This window comes from Planococcus citri, chromosome 4 (genome assembly GCF_950023065.1).
Source record: "Planococcus citri chromosome 4, ihPlaCitr1.1, whole genome shotgun sequence".
Classification (NCBI taxonomy): domain Eukaryota; kingdom Metazoa; phylum Arthropoda; class Insecta; order Hemiptera; family Pseudococcidae; genus Planococcus; species Planococcus citri.
The window spans coordinates 951,590-963,895 of NC_088680.1; the positions used below are offsets into that span (position 1 = coordinate 951,590).

At 36.8% G+C, this 12,306-nt stretch overlaps 1 long non-coding RNA gene across 1 annotated transcript; it reads right to left on the reverse strand.

Annotated features, from left to right (window-relative positions):
- Positions 1 to 1,998: 1,998 nt before the first annotated feature.
- Positions 1,999 to 3,731, reverse strand: LOC135844996 (uncharacterized). Its single transcript, XR_010558689.1, has 3 exons — positions 3,570 to 3,731; positions 3,162 to 3,434; positions 1,999 to 3,051 (listed from the first exon to the last, which is right to left on the reverse strand). It is a non-coding gene; the product is annotated as an uncharacterized LOC135844996 (long non-coding RNA).
- Between the last annotated feature and the right edge of the window lie 8,575 nt (positions 3,732 to 12,306).

The following is a 12,306-nucleotide window of genomic DNA, read 5'->3' on the forward strand; positions in this document are numbered from 1 at the left end:
TCCATGTGTCGCACGAACAAAAACACTTTTTTGAACTTTTACTCCCTTTAGGGAGGTGCTGGGGCCATGGATGAGGTCCTATCAAAAATCTGACGTCATATTCGTGTTCAGCGTCACCAAAAACATAGAATTCGATATGTCACATGCCCCAGATTTTCTTTTGAAAGTTTCGCTCAAAATGATGGGTGGGGGTGATCCTCCTCCATTAAGAGATCCCATCTCGAAGCTTGAATATTTCAAAAAAGCATCAAAAAGTACATCCATGGAAATTTTTTTAGAATTTTAAATGGTAGCTCCCACTTACAGCGCCATTTTGAAATTTGAACTTTCAATTTGTAAGTTCAACTTTCAACTTTTGAAAATTTAAAAATGCTTAAAAAGTTTTAGGTGCAATGCCTTTTCGAACTGTGAAATCAGTTTTGATTAAAGTATCATAGTTTTGGAGGAATGGGCTGCTGAAGTTGAGTACCTTGAAACAATGTGAAAATAATGGAAGCCCGCCCCCGCACCTTCCTCCTGAGGGGGCTGGGACCACACTAATTGCGGGGTTCTTACTTACTGGGTGGATATAAGCTTATATTGTAAAAAAAAAAATTGAGCGAAATCGAAAGACATGACTTTCAAAATCGCCTTTTTTTGGTTGAGTTGACATGCAATGACCCATACCTACCCTACTTAATGAAAAATATGTCTCATTGAATGACATTTGGGAATCAAAATATGAGCTGAAATATGTCTAATATCCTGGTATAGGTAGAGGTACACTCTCGTCACTGGGCTGATGTGCAAACCTATCAAGAGGGTGGTATCTGCAAACGTGCGATTCACGATTACACTCTCAATATCAATGCATACGTTTTGAACTACATACGTATTACATAGGCCTGCATTAAAAGCGGGTTGAGCGATATTGAAACCGAGTAGAACAATGATGTTGTTCCGGGTTAGTGCTGGCGGTTTTTAATTGACAAACCGGGCGATTGTTTTTCTCCATTTGGAGAATTAAAGTGTGGTACACTGGTACAGATATATGTATGTATGTAGATGTACGTATGCTGCACTTGAAGAGCGGCGGACGATGCTGAGGAGATGAGTGAACAAAGATGTACGAGTATATATGTAATTATGACATGTGTATATGCGGTGTACTTGGACGAGGACAAGGATCGATGCATGTAGTTGTAGGTTTAGGTATCAGCGAGCTGAGCTAAGCTGCGCAAGCCAAGAGCGAGCGCGAGCAATTGGAAAGCAAATGTTTTAAGTGGGACCTAAGACCTATATTATAACTTACAAATCTGCGGAATACTATGGTAGCCTACGTAGTAGTAATGAAAGCATAACTAAAAAACTGCTAACAGTATAAAAGCGAACGACATGCACTCAAAGTGAAGAGCACTTTAGGCGTTACAGTCACGTGACCCTTTAGTCGACAAATCAATGAAACCGTTTTTAACGCACAACCTCTTCATAAACGTTTAACGTTTACTTATAACATTCTTCCCTTATTACGATTTTCTTTCTTTTAATTTTTTTTTTTTTTTCGGTGCTCCGCGTACCGAGTGTATGATGTATTATATGCGATTTGCGTGTGTAATCGCCGCGTAAAATATGCGTATATATTTGTCCTATACGAAATATACGAGTCTGGGTCTGCGATGCGCGTAATGTCCCTAATAAAATTCGTATATAGCTTCGTAATTTATATAGAAGTTGCGGTGGTGTGATTAAACTCGAATAATTTGCCGAGCGTTCATTAAAAGACCCAACAACAGCCCGCGTCCGCCGCCCTCAACCCCTCATTTTGTCCTCCTATGCAGTTTAAACGCTTCAAAAGAAAATTTTTCAAAGTATAGTTCTTTCATGTGAGCCCCTGTGTTACACGTTTACTTGAAATAGCGATAGCGACGCAATGGTGTCGAATTACGAGTATTTTACGTTTGCTTTTTTCTGAGATTTTTAGTCAAGAAATCGAGTTTTGTTTCATTTGGCTCGTGAAAATTGCTTCAGCCTGTAGGATTCGCGCAGGTTCTCAATTTGAATTGAGTAATAAAATTTATCATTTATTTTCCTCAACAAATATGCAAGCATACAGGTAGAACCAGATGGGTGTAAGCTCGGTCCGAGGAAACATTAAATCCGACGAACACTACTTCTCGAGTATAGATCAGATGTTATTCTAACTGTTAATTTTCAGATACAATCTAAGCACAATTCACAATAGTCTAAAGTGGTCTGATCAGATCTAATCAGATGCGATCATTTTCCCCCTGAGAAGTTCTAGATTTCTTTATTTGTTCAGATACAAATCAGAGGAGCACCGATCTAGTCAATTTCTTAATACCTAAAGATAAATCATGCAGTGATATTCCTTTCCTGTATAATGAAAGGTTACCTAATGGAAACCATTACTATCTTACGAGGGAACTCTTGAGGTGTCACACTCCGATTTGAACGGGAACGCGATTTTTGGAAAGAGCATAGTCTAAAACCTCCAAAACCAAATTTTCAGCTGCGCAAGTTCATTTTTCGATTTTTAGCGAACGTTTAGAAAATTCAAAATTGACTGTTTTTGGCGATTTATGCTTTTTTTAAAAAAAAAAGTACGTGCTTGATCAGTAAAAATGGTCAAAATAAGTCCCAAAACTATTATTAACTACCCGAACCCAAATTTCAACATTTCCAGCTATTCTGGAGCCTCCAGCGCGATTTTCAATTTCTCCAGAATTTTCAATTTGCTCCAGAAGGTGTGAATAATGAAGTTGGGCAGCTAAAAATCGAGTTTTGTATTACACTAGACCTGTTAAACGAGTTTAATCCACATTTGAGCCAATTTTGGGAGTGACACCTCAAGAGTGGTTTTTTGACCAGATTTTTTCATAATTAAAAAATCCAAAAAATCAAAAGTTTCCCGTTTGCGTGGAAATTTTCGAAATTCGCGATTCATCATTTTTGTGCAAATGCGACTTGATGTACGTTTTCTCGCATGGTTTGCCTCGTCCAACAGTTCGCGCTTTGCTCAGTCATTGTCTGACAGGTCATCGTAACCTAAGTCTAGTGGAGGAAAAATTATAAAAATGTACGTGTTGAACTCAATTCATCGGTCAAGTCTGCATAAAAAAAAGAAAAGCAATGAAGTTGTTACTATATATGTACGTATTTACCAGCATAAACTTCTTTCATTTTTTGGTCGTACTGTTGCTGGCGTTTTTCATCTTTTTGTTTGAATTTTTCTTCTATCTGTTGGATTTGTGCATTTTTCTCTTCTTCTATTCTTTTAATTTCACGTTGGAATTTTTCGTTCAATTTTCTTTCAAAAGCGTCGACATCATACCCATGGACTAAACGAATTGCCATTTTTAGAAGTTTTTGTTCTCTGGCACATCGCTCTTTTTCAAGTCGTTTAACTTTTTCGGATTTGTTGGTCACATGGTGAACTGTAAATATGATGTTAACTTTTAACACGGCGCATAGAAATGAATAACACTATTATTAAGTATTTGAGGGATAGCAGAAGAGCCCATAAATTAATTTTTATTCTCATCGAGTAGGTAGGTATAATGTTTGCTTACCAAAACCTAGTACTAAAAGCAAGAATAATGTAATATTTTGACGCAGCATCGCGTAAAATTGAATGAAATAGGTACGTAAAAATTATACGATTTTAAAAAAAAGGATTATATTCGCGTGCGTGATACGTGTTAGTTGAATCGAGAGTTTTAAAAATCAGTTTAGACTGTTCATACGTACGAAGATGAACATTTATATCCAAATCAGCCGGGCTTAATCTTTATAAATCTGATAGGTACATATTTAATTAATATTCACTCTTACTTATTAAATAGTTTGCTATCATATCGTCAAATTTGATACGCACTATAATTACCACAATGATGAAAAAGCACAGCTACGTGATTCATGGGAGCAATTAATCAGATCAATTCAAATCTGATCAAACCAGTTCAACGCTAATTTAAAGATGGTTTAAAGCCATTTTGAAGCCTTCGGTCATATTTAGGAAATTTCAGATTTTCAAAAAAGCCAACTAACCACAATTTTTCCAAATTCAGTTTAGGTAGGTACCTACCATATAAGTAGGTAATTAAAAATTTGAAAAACGCGTGGTTCTCAATTTCTGCCATTTTTTGGAAGATTTTGAATAACACAATAAGACTTTCAATTTTTCATTCGAGATGCTGAAATTTTAACGTTGATTTTTAAAGCGGAATTTCCAAAAATTTGCCGGAGGCGGAGGCCCCAAGACTGCTCGTTCGAAATCGTTTTTATCAATTCGGAGGGTCAAAAATAGGGTACATTACCAAATTTCAACTTTCTAAATCAATTTTAGTTATACTCGTAGTTTGATTTTCCCCATGTTTGGTCCCAATTTGATTTTCAAAAATTCGCCAAAAATCGAAAAATACACTGGAGCGTTTGTAATTTTGGCTGATGATTTTTTTGTATTATTATGCTCTTCAGATAGCTGATCAGGTTCATAATTCTTTACACTTGGGATACTTTCATTGTTCGATTATCTCCACTTTTCATTTTGAAAAATCTGATCGACGCGACGGGGAGAATAATTTTAACCATACATATTTTAAGATGCGGGAGGGGAGGGCAAAATCTTCACACAAAAGCAGTAAATTAATCGACGAATTGAATTGAAACATTAATGTACCTACTCACACGTCTTCAGGATTACAAAAATTGAAAAGTTTGAATAAATGATATTTGCACATATTTTGTACTATCGTAAAAATTAAACAAACTACTCCACCCTTCTTTTCGGTTGCCCCACCATAACAAAAACATACCTATCTGACTCTGGGGTCATTCCACGTCAATTGGACCAAGTAGGTGGGTTCGGCGATTTTTTTGAAATTTTTCCTGTGGAAAGACCTTCCGAAGGGATGACCAATGGCGCAAATCGCGCAGTCCTCTAGCCCATTTTCAACGGCAGCGAGGAGGTGTCAACGTTTTTAGTGAACCTAAAAATATAATCCATTTCAGCAGTGGATTACTCGATAACCGCGATACCTACCAAAATGGAACTTTTTCCCATAGTTAGGGGTTTTGAAAGGCTTTTTGGTGAGATCATAAAAATCAGTGTTGCCACTTTTTTTTGTACAAAAAATTAGCTCAAAAAGTTTCAAAACGTAGTTTTCATATTGTTCCGACTCTCAAAAATTCTGAAAAAAATATATTATGAACAATTGTTTATGCTGAACAACATACTAAAAAATTGGGATGGTAACTTGTCGCAAAGTTGATTTAAAAAAATTTAAAGTTTGCGAAAAAATGCGATTTTTTGATTTAAAACATGAAAAAAAGTTTTGATTGGTGAAGTTGACCAATTTGACCCCTATTTTTACGGAGCTGTTGAAAAAGTTGAAAAACCCCTTTCACTCGATGAAATGAGCTCCCCACAAAAAATCAAAATTCGAAAAAATTCAATTTTCAATATCAAACATCAAAAAAAGTTTAAATTTATTCAGTTGTCTTATTTTGACCTCTTCTGACGTATATTTCATGAAAAAGTTGTTGAAAATTACAGTCACAACAAAAAAATAAAAATTCGTTCATCTAAATTTTTTTAATGTTTTCGAATTTTGATTTTTTTTTGTGAGGAGTTCATTTCATCGAGTGAAAGGATTTTTTCAACTTTTTCAACAGATACGTACAAATAGGGGACAAATGGGTCAACTTCACCTATCAAAACTTTTTTTTACGTTTTAAATCAAAAAATCGAATTTTTTCGCAAACTTTAAATTTTTTTAAATCAATTTTGCAACATGTTACTATCTCAATTTTTCAATATGTTGTTCAGCATGAAAAGTTGTCGATATTATATTTTTTTAAGAATTTTTGAGAGTCGGAACGATATGAAAACTACGTTTCGAAACTTTTTGAGCTAATTTTTTGTACGAAAAAAAGTGGCAATACTGATTTTTATGATATCACCAAAAAGCCTTTCAAAACCCCTAACTATGGGAAAAAGTTCCATTTTGGTAGGTATCGCGGTTATCGAGTAATCCACTGCTGAAATGGATGATATTTCAGGTTCACTGAAAACGTTGACACCCCCTGGCTGCCGTTAAAAATGGGCTACAGGGCTGCGATTTGCACCATTGGTCATCCCTTCGGAAGGTGTTTCCACAGGAAAAATTTCAAAAAAATCGCCGAACCCACCTACAACTTCTTGGTCCAATTGACGTGGAATGACCCTCTATGGTGGTAAAAGAAAAAGTCGAGTGAAAATCTCCTAGCATCATTTATTGAATATCACGAAGAATTTAAAAAAAAATCATTTGCAAATAATCAAGTATCAAAGTTCAAAATAGGTAAAATAAAATTCGAAATGACACATTATTCAATCGAGTTATAATGTGTCATTTCGAATTTTATTTTACCTATTTTGAATCATTTATTGAAGGTACTCTGTCTATACTTACTCATACGAGTCCACCTCTAGCCTTCACGCTTCAGTTTTGAAAAGAGCTCGAGCGACTCAAGTGAAGGTACCTAACTACCTATGGCTATTGGCTATACAGCTTAGCAACTCGCAATCAGCTACCTATAGTATTACGTATACCATATAGTGTACATTGGTAGCGTGTTTGAAAGTATTCTTGATTTTTAAAGGCGATTACGAGCTGTATAACTGCAGCAGTGTGAATTGTATGTACCTACTCGTAGTATATAGAGAACAGGACGAATAGCATAACAAAAATTTTAAATTTCAAAAGGCGGTTCGCTGGTACTTGAAGTTAACTGTATTAACCAGCCTTACGCAGTTATCAAGATGCTTTTTAGCAGCTTTTATGGCAACTCTCCATTATCATTGATTCATTTAACCTTTAATAGCTTTTATCACGTAAGTTCATGCTTTTAAATTCTTCGCGTCCGACTCGGTCGCTTGCTGGTCTTGGTCCGCACTCGCGAGCACGCGCAAGCTCGCACCCAATGACTTTAAACACACATATTAGCCATAGCCATAGCCATAGCCATAGCCATAGCCACCTTCTCTTCTATAGTACCTCTACCTATGTTCTTCTCTTACTGGGTTTCTTTTCACCTTCGCTATACCTTTAATGGTCTTTTTTAGGTTCGATTTTTTTTAATACTGATACTACTTATGTACTCAGAGAGAGATGAACGACAATCCTTTTTATCAGACAGAAGTAAATGGACATCTCATTTCACTACACACAATGCACCCTCTCAATGAAAAGGCGAATAATCAACTTTTCTACCTTCGCAGGTAATTAGAGAGTTAAATAACAACATAATACATACACGCCCCATTTGAGATTGAGAAACGTTTCAATTTGTGAATTTTTGACTTTTGAAGATTTCAATCTTTATTGTTCTCGTTTGACAGAGAGAAATTAAATTTCTACTCGTGAATATGGAAAAAATGGGCCATCAATTAATGGAGCCGAAATTTTGCCCACATGATTATGAGTTTTCGTCATATTTTTTTCAATTTTCAACCCCATAACTGAAGAAGATGAGAAGTTGACCAAATTAGTTGAATTGTGAGCTTTCTATCGCTCAGCTTTAAGAGCCTTCTCGGATTTACTCGTAAAAAGAACCATACTCGTAATAGTAAATATTGGACAGCAAAGGTGGATTGAAAATTTGTACAACCACTATCATCGAATCAGTCATCAGTGCTGTACTTATCTGGCATAGATTACGGTTTTACGACGTTTTGGTGGAGAGCTGCATGAGCAACGACGAGGAACGGACGTCGGACGTGGACGAACACGCGCTTTATGCTTATGTATTATTAAAATCATAGCCGGGTATATACGTATGTATTCAACATGGTCAGTAAGTTTGACCTTTGCTGTTAGCTTATCTGATCTATTTTAAAGGATACGATTTGCATAATTTCTACGTAAATTATTACAGCTATCAAAAAGAAAAACATAATTCGGAAAATTTGAAAACGACAGGCAACTGGGGTGGTTTTCTTCCAGGTTAGCGTGACTCATTAGCTTTAGGCAGCTAATCGAACCGTTCTCTTTTGTTATCTCGTACGTCACAACTTATGATTACTTTTCTTTTTACCCTCATACCCTTTCTTCTACCGGTCGGTGTAGTATAACGTAACCTAAGTATACGAACCTTTAATCTGTTATACGCGGCTACTTAACCTAAAATTTACAGGAAAGTATTTTATAATGGATTTTTGCGTTGCATGTTTGCTATATACTGTATGTATTGTATACTCTTACCAGTGTACGAGAGCTCGCAAGCCACTGTAGGTACATATTGCCACAGAGAAGTTAGTACATCTACTTACATGCATTTACGATTATTTATGAGATTATAGGTGCTATTTTGGTATACCTAGATCTGAACTGTTCAAATTTTGCCCTGAGGAAGGGGAATATTTTCAAAATTAATCCAATTTAAAATGCAACACTCCACCAAAACTTCAACAAAAATTATTCTGTTTGGTAACATTTATCAAACCTTAAAGCTACGAACAGAATCCCCTCTTCCTGTTCTTAACACATGTATTTTCAAAAAATTTACATCCAACCGCGACGAACGATTTTAAGAAATCTGCCACTCAAAGTCAACTGTACCATCATTTGATCATACTTTTGAAATCTCATCTCGATGCTCAAGCACCCCCTTCCTCCCCCCTCCAATACAGCCATCCAATAAAATGAATCGAATCAACTCGCAAAGCATATCTAATATTCTGTTTGTTTTCCAGTCGACAGACCTATCTATTCAGTCGCGTTCGAAGCCAAAAAAATGAAGAAAAAAAACTCGTACGACAAATGGCGGAGATTTGAAAACATATCGTAGGTACATATACGACAAAAATTATACAAGTACGAGATGACGATGAATAATAGTCCATTAAATAAGAGTCTCTAACGCTCGATCATGTTTTAAGAGTGTAACGAACGTGCTACGAATGACTGTTCTGAATTAGGATCGGTTCTTCAAATAAGGATTATAAAAGAAGGTCCATCCATACCGCTCATCATTAACGCGAGTCGTCACGGCTGTTATACAGTTTGTAATTTTTATTTTTCTGCCTTGGTTTGTCATTGATGGTTTTGTATAGGCGAGAGCGTGCGTTTTTTATTATTTTCATTTCACTCTTCTCTTTCTGCGGCTGTGTGTTTCTTCCAAGATAAGCGTAGTACCGATGTTGTTTGACTTGAGGTCATCCGAGTCTTTATGGACGTACCGAAGTCTATCTACGTTTCCATCTTAAGGGGGGGGGGAGGAGGGAAGTGGAGAGAACAAGGTAGGACAGAAAAATCTTTACCATCAGAGGGGAATTTTCAAGATTTTCATCTCAACTAACAATTCAGTTTTGGGTCATTCCATGTAAACTCAACCAGAAAAAGGCGATTTTGAAAGTCATGTCTTTCAATTTCGCTCAATTTTTTTTACAATATATACCCATCCAGTATATAAGAACCCCGCAATTAGTTTGGTCCCAGTCCCCTGAGGGGTGAATGGGGGGGGCTTCCATCATTTTCACATTGTCTCGAGGTACTCAACTTCGGCCACCCATTCCTCCAAAACTATGATACTTTGATCAAAACTGACTTCACAGTTCGAAAGGGCATTGCACCTAAAACTTTTTAAGCATTTTGAAATTTTCAAAAGTTGAAAATTGAACTGTCAAATTGAAAGTTCAAATTTCAAAATGGCGCTGTAAGTGGGAGCTACCATTTAAAATTTTGAAAAAATGTCCATAGATGTACCTTTGGATGTTTTTTCGAAATATGTAAGTTTCGAGATGGGATCTCTTGATGGAAGGGAAGCACCCCCACCCCCAATTTTGGGTAAAACTTTCGAAAGAAAATCTGGGGCATGTGATATATCGAATTCTATGTTTTTGGCGACGCTGAACACGAATATGACGTCAGATCTTTGATAGGATCTCATCCATGGCCCCCAGCACCTCCCCAAAGGGGGTGAAAGTTCAAAAAAGAGTTTTGTACGTGCGACACATGGAATAGTATGTTTTTGGTGACGCTGAACACGAATATGACGTCAGCTTTTTGATTGGACCGCATCCATGGCCCCCAACAATTTTTTTGGACTTTTACCTATTAGAGGAGGTTCTGGGGGCCATGGGTGAGGTCGATTTAAAAAACTATGGCTATATTTGTGTTCAGCGATATCAAAAACATACTATTTCATGTGTCACGCGAATGCAATCCTTTTTTTGGGGGTTACCCCCTTGGGGGAGGTGCTGGGGGCCGTGGACGGGTCCAATCAAAAATCTGCCGTCATATTCGTGTTTAACGCCACCGAAAACATAGAATTCGATATATCACATGCCCCAGATTTTCTTTCGAAAGTTTCATCCAAAATTGGGGGTGGGGTGCTCCCCCTCTATCAAGAGATCCCATCTCAAAACTTGAATATTTCGAAAAAGTATCAAGAGGTACATCTATGAAAATTTTTTCAAAATTTTAAATGGTAGCTCCCATTTGCAGCACCATTTTGAAATTTGAACTTTCAATTTGAAAGTTCAACTTTAAACTTTTGAAAATTTCAAAATGCTTAAAAAGTTCTAAATGCAATGCACTTTCGAACTGTGAAATCAGTTTTGATCAAAGTATCATAGTTTTGGAGGAATGGGCTGATGCGTTTGAGTACCTCGAGACAATGTGAAAATATTGGAACCCCCCCACCCACCACCTGAGGGGGCTGAGACCAAACTGATTGCGGGGTTCTTACCTACTGGATGGGTATATATTGCAAAAAAAAATGAAATCGAAAGAGATGACTCAAAAACGTTGGTTGAGTTGATATGGAATGACCCTTATTCAAGCTGTGATTGAACCTAATAAGTTAATTAATCGATTGAAACAATCAAAAAGACATTTTAAGGTCCAGTGGAGGCGTTAAAAGACTCGAATCGAAAAAATAAACTCGATATTCACCATTAGAAGTGAACTTTAGCATTATTTCAGCTTAGTTGCTGGGTAAAATTTTGTGGAAACTTCAATTTTTTAAAAACGTGCAGAAATGATTCGAAATCGTTTCGAATCAATTTGATGGGTTTAAAGTAGAGCACACATCAAATTTCAGTTCTCTAGGTCAATTTTGATGAAATTTTATTCTCATTTTTAATCCAAATTCTATTTTCAAAGTCGACGTTTGTTTTTGAAAACCGGTCTACTAGGTCATCAATACTGCTGACAGTGCTGACGACCTGAACATGAGATTTTGGGGAAGAGGGAACGATCCTGTGGAGAACGATACAAGCCAAAATACGAGTGTAACCTGCGGTAAAATAACGACTCCGGACTCGTGTGCGAGAAAAAAAATCGCGTGTAAATTTTGTAGGACGGCTGATATAAAACCGACGACATAACCACGGAATACTTCCTGCTGACGCGTGTTCATTGGATACATTCACGCAACTGACGACACATCTGATATCGCCGATTTTAGTTTTTTTTATTTTTTTTATTTTTCGGACTCGGTTAGGAACCCTTGTTATAGCGAATTTGTCATTTTATTGGTAGCTTGTTGGCGGGAGCTTAAAAAAATGTAGCATGAACGACGGCGCCGCTGCTACCGTCGCCTTACCATTTACCATTTTTATACTCGAACCTTTTTCCCCCCTTGGCCCTTACCTGGTACCTACGTTGGTTGTGTGTTTCGTGTTGCTCTTTCGTCCAATGTCCGAACATCGTTGCTAGAGGTATGGGGTCAATTCAACACTTTTTACTTTTTTATGGCATAATTTACATACGACTTATTCCACGCAGCTACGAGTTAGGTACATAAATCTGAGTGTATGGTGCTTTTATAGGTAACTCGTATATTGAGGAAGGATTTTTTGAGATGGGGGGGGGGGGATCATGGTACATAAATATCTACATATGTTTTAGCATAGTGGATTAGTGGAGGAGAGGGAAAATTCTTCGCAATACCTGAGCGACGCATCCCTATCGTAAAAAGAAAAACAGAAAAAATAGAAGGTTAAAATAAGGGATGATTATATGAGACCTCGCCTCCTAAGCCTTCCAGTCATATTTAGGTAGGTATAGATATTCTTATAAAACCATGTGACGTGACGCGTGTATCTTTTCTGTTTACTAACGAGCAAAGTATAGTGACGAGGCAACGAAGGCAAACTGAATTTGTTAAATTATGTATAAACGTCGCGAAAGATTTTCATTACGCACGAATATTTTTCAATTAAGTTGCGTAAATTTTTACCAGCATCCTTCGAGGTGTTTATAAAAGTCGCGTGTTACCAATCGAATGTAAACTTTTCATTATTTGCTCGTTTGTTTTTAA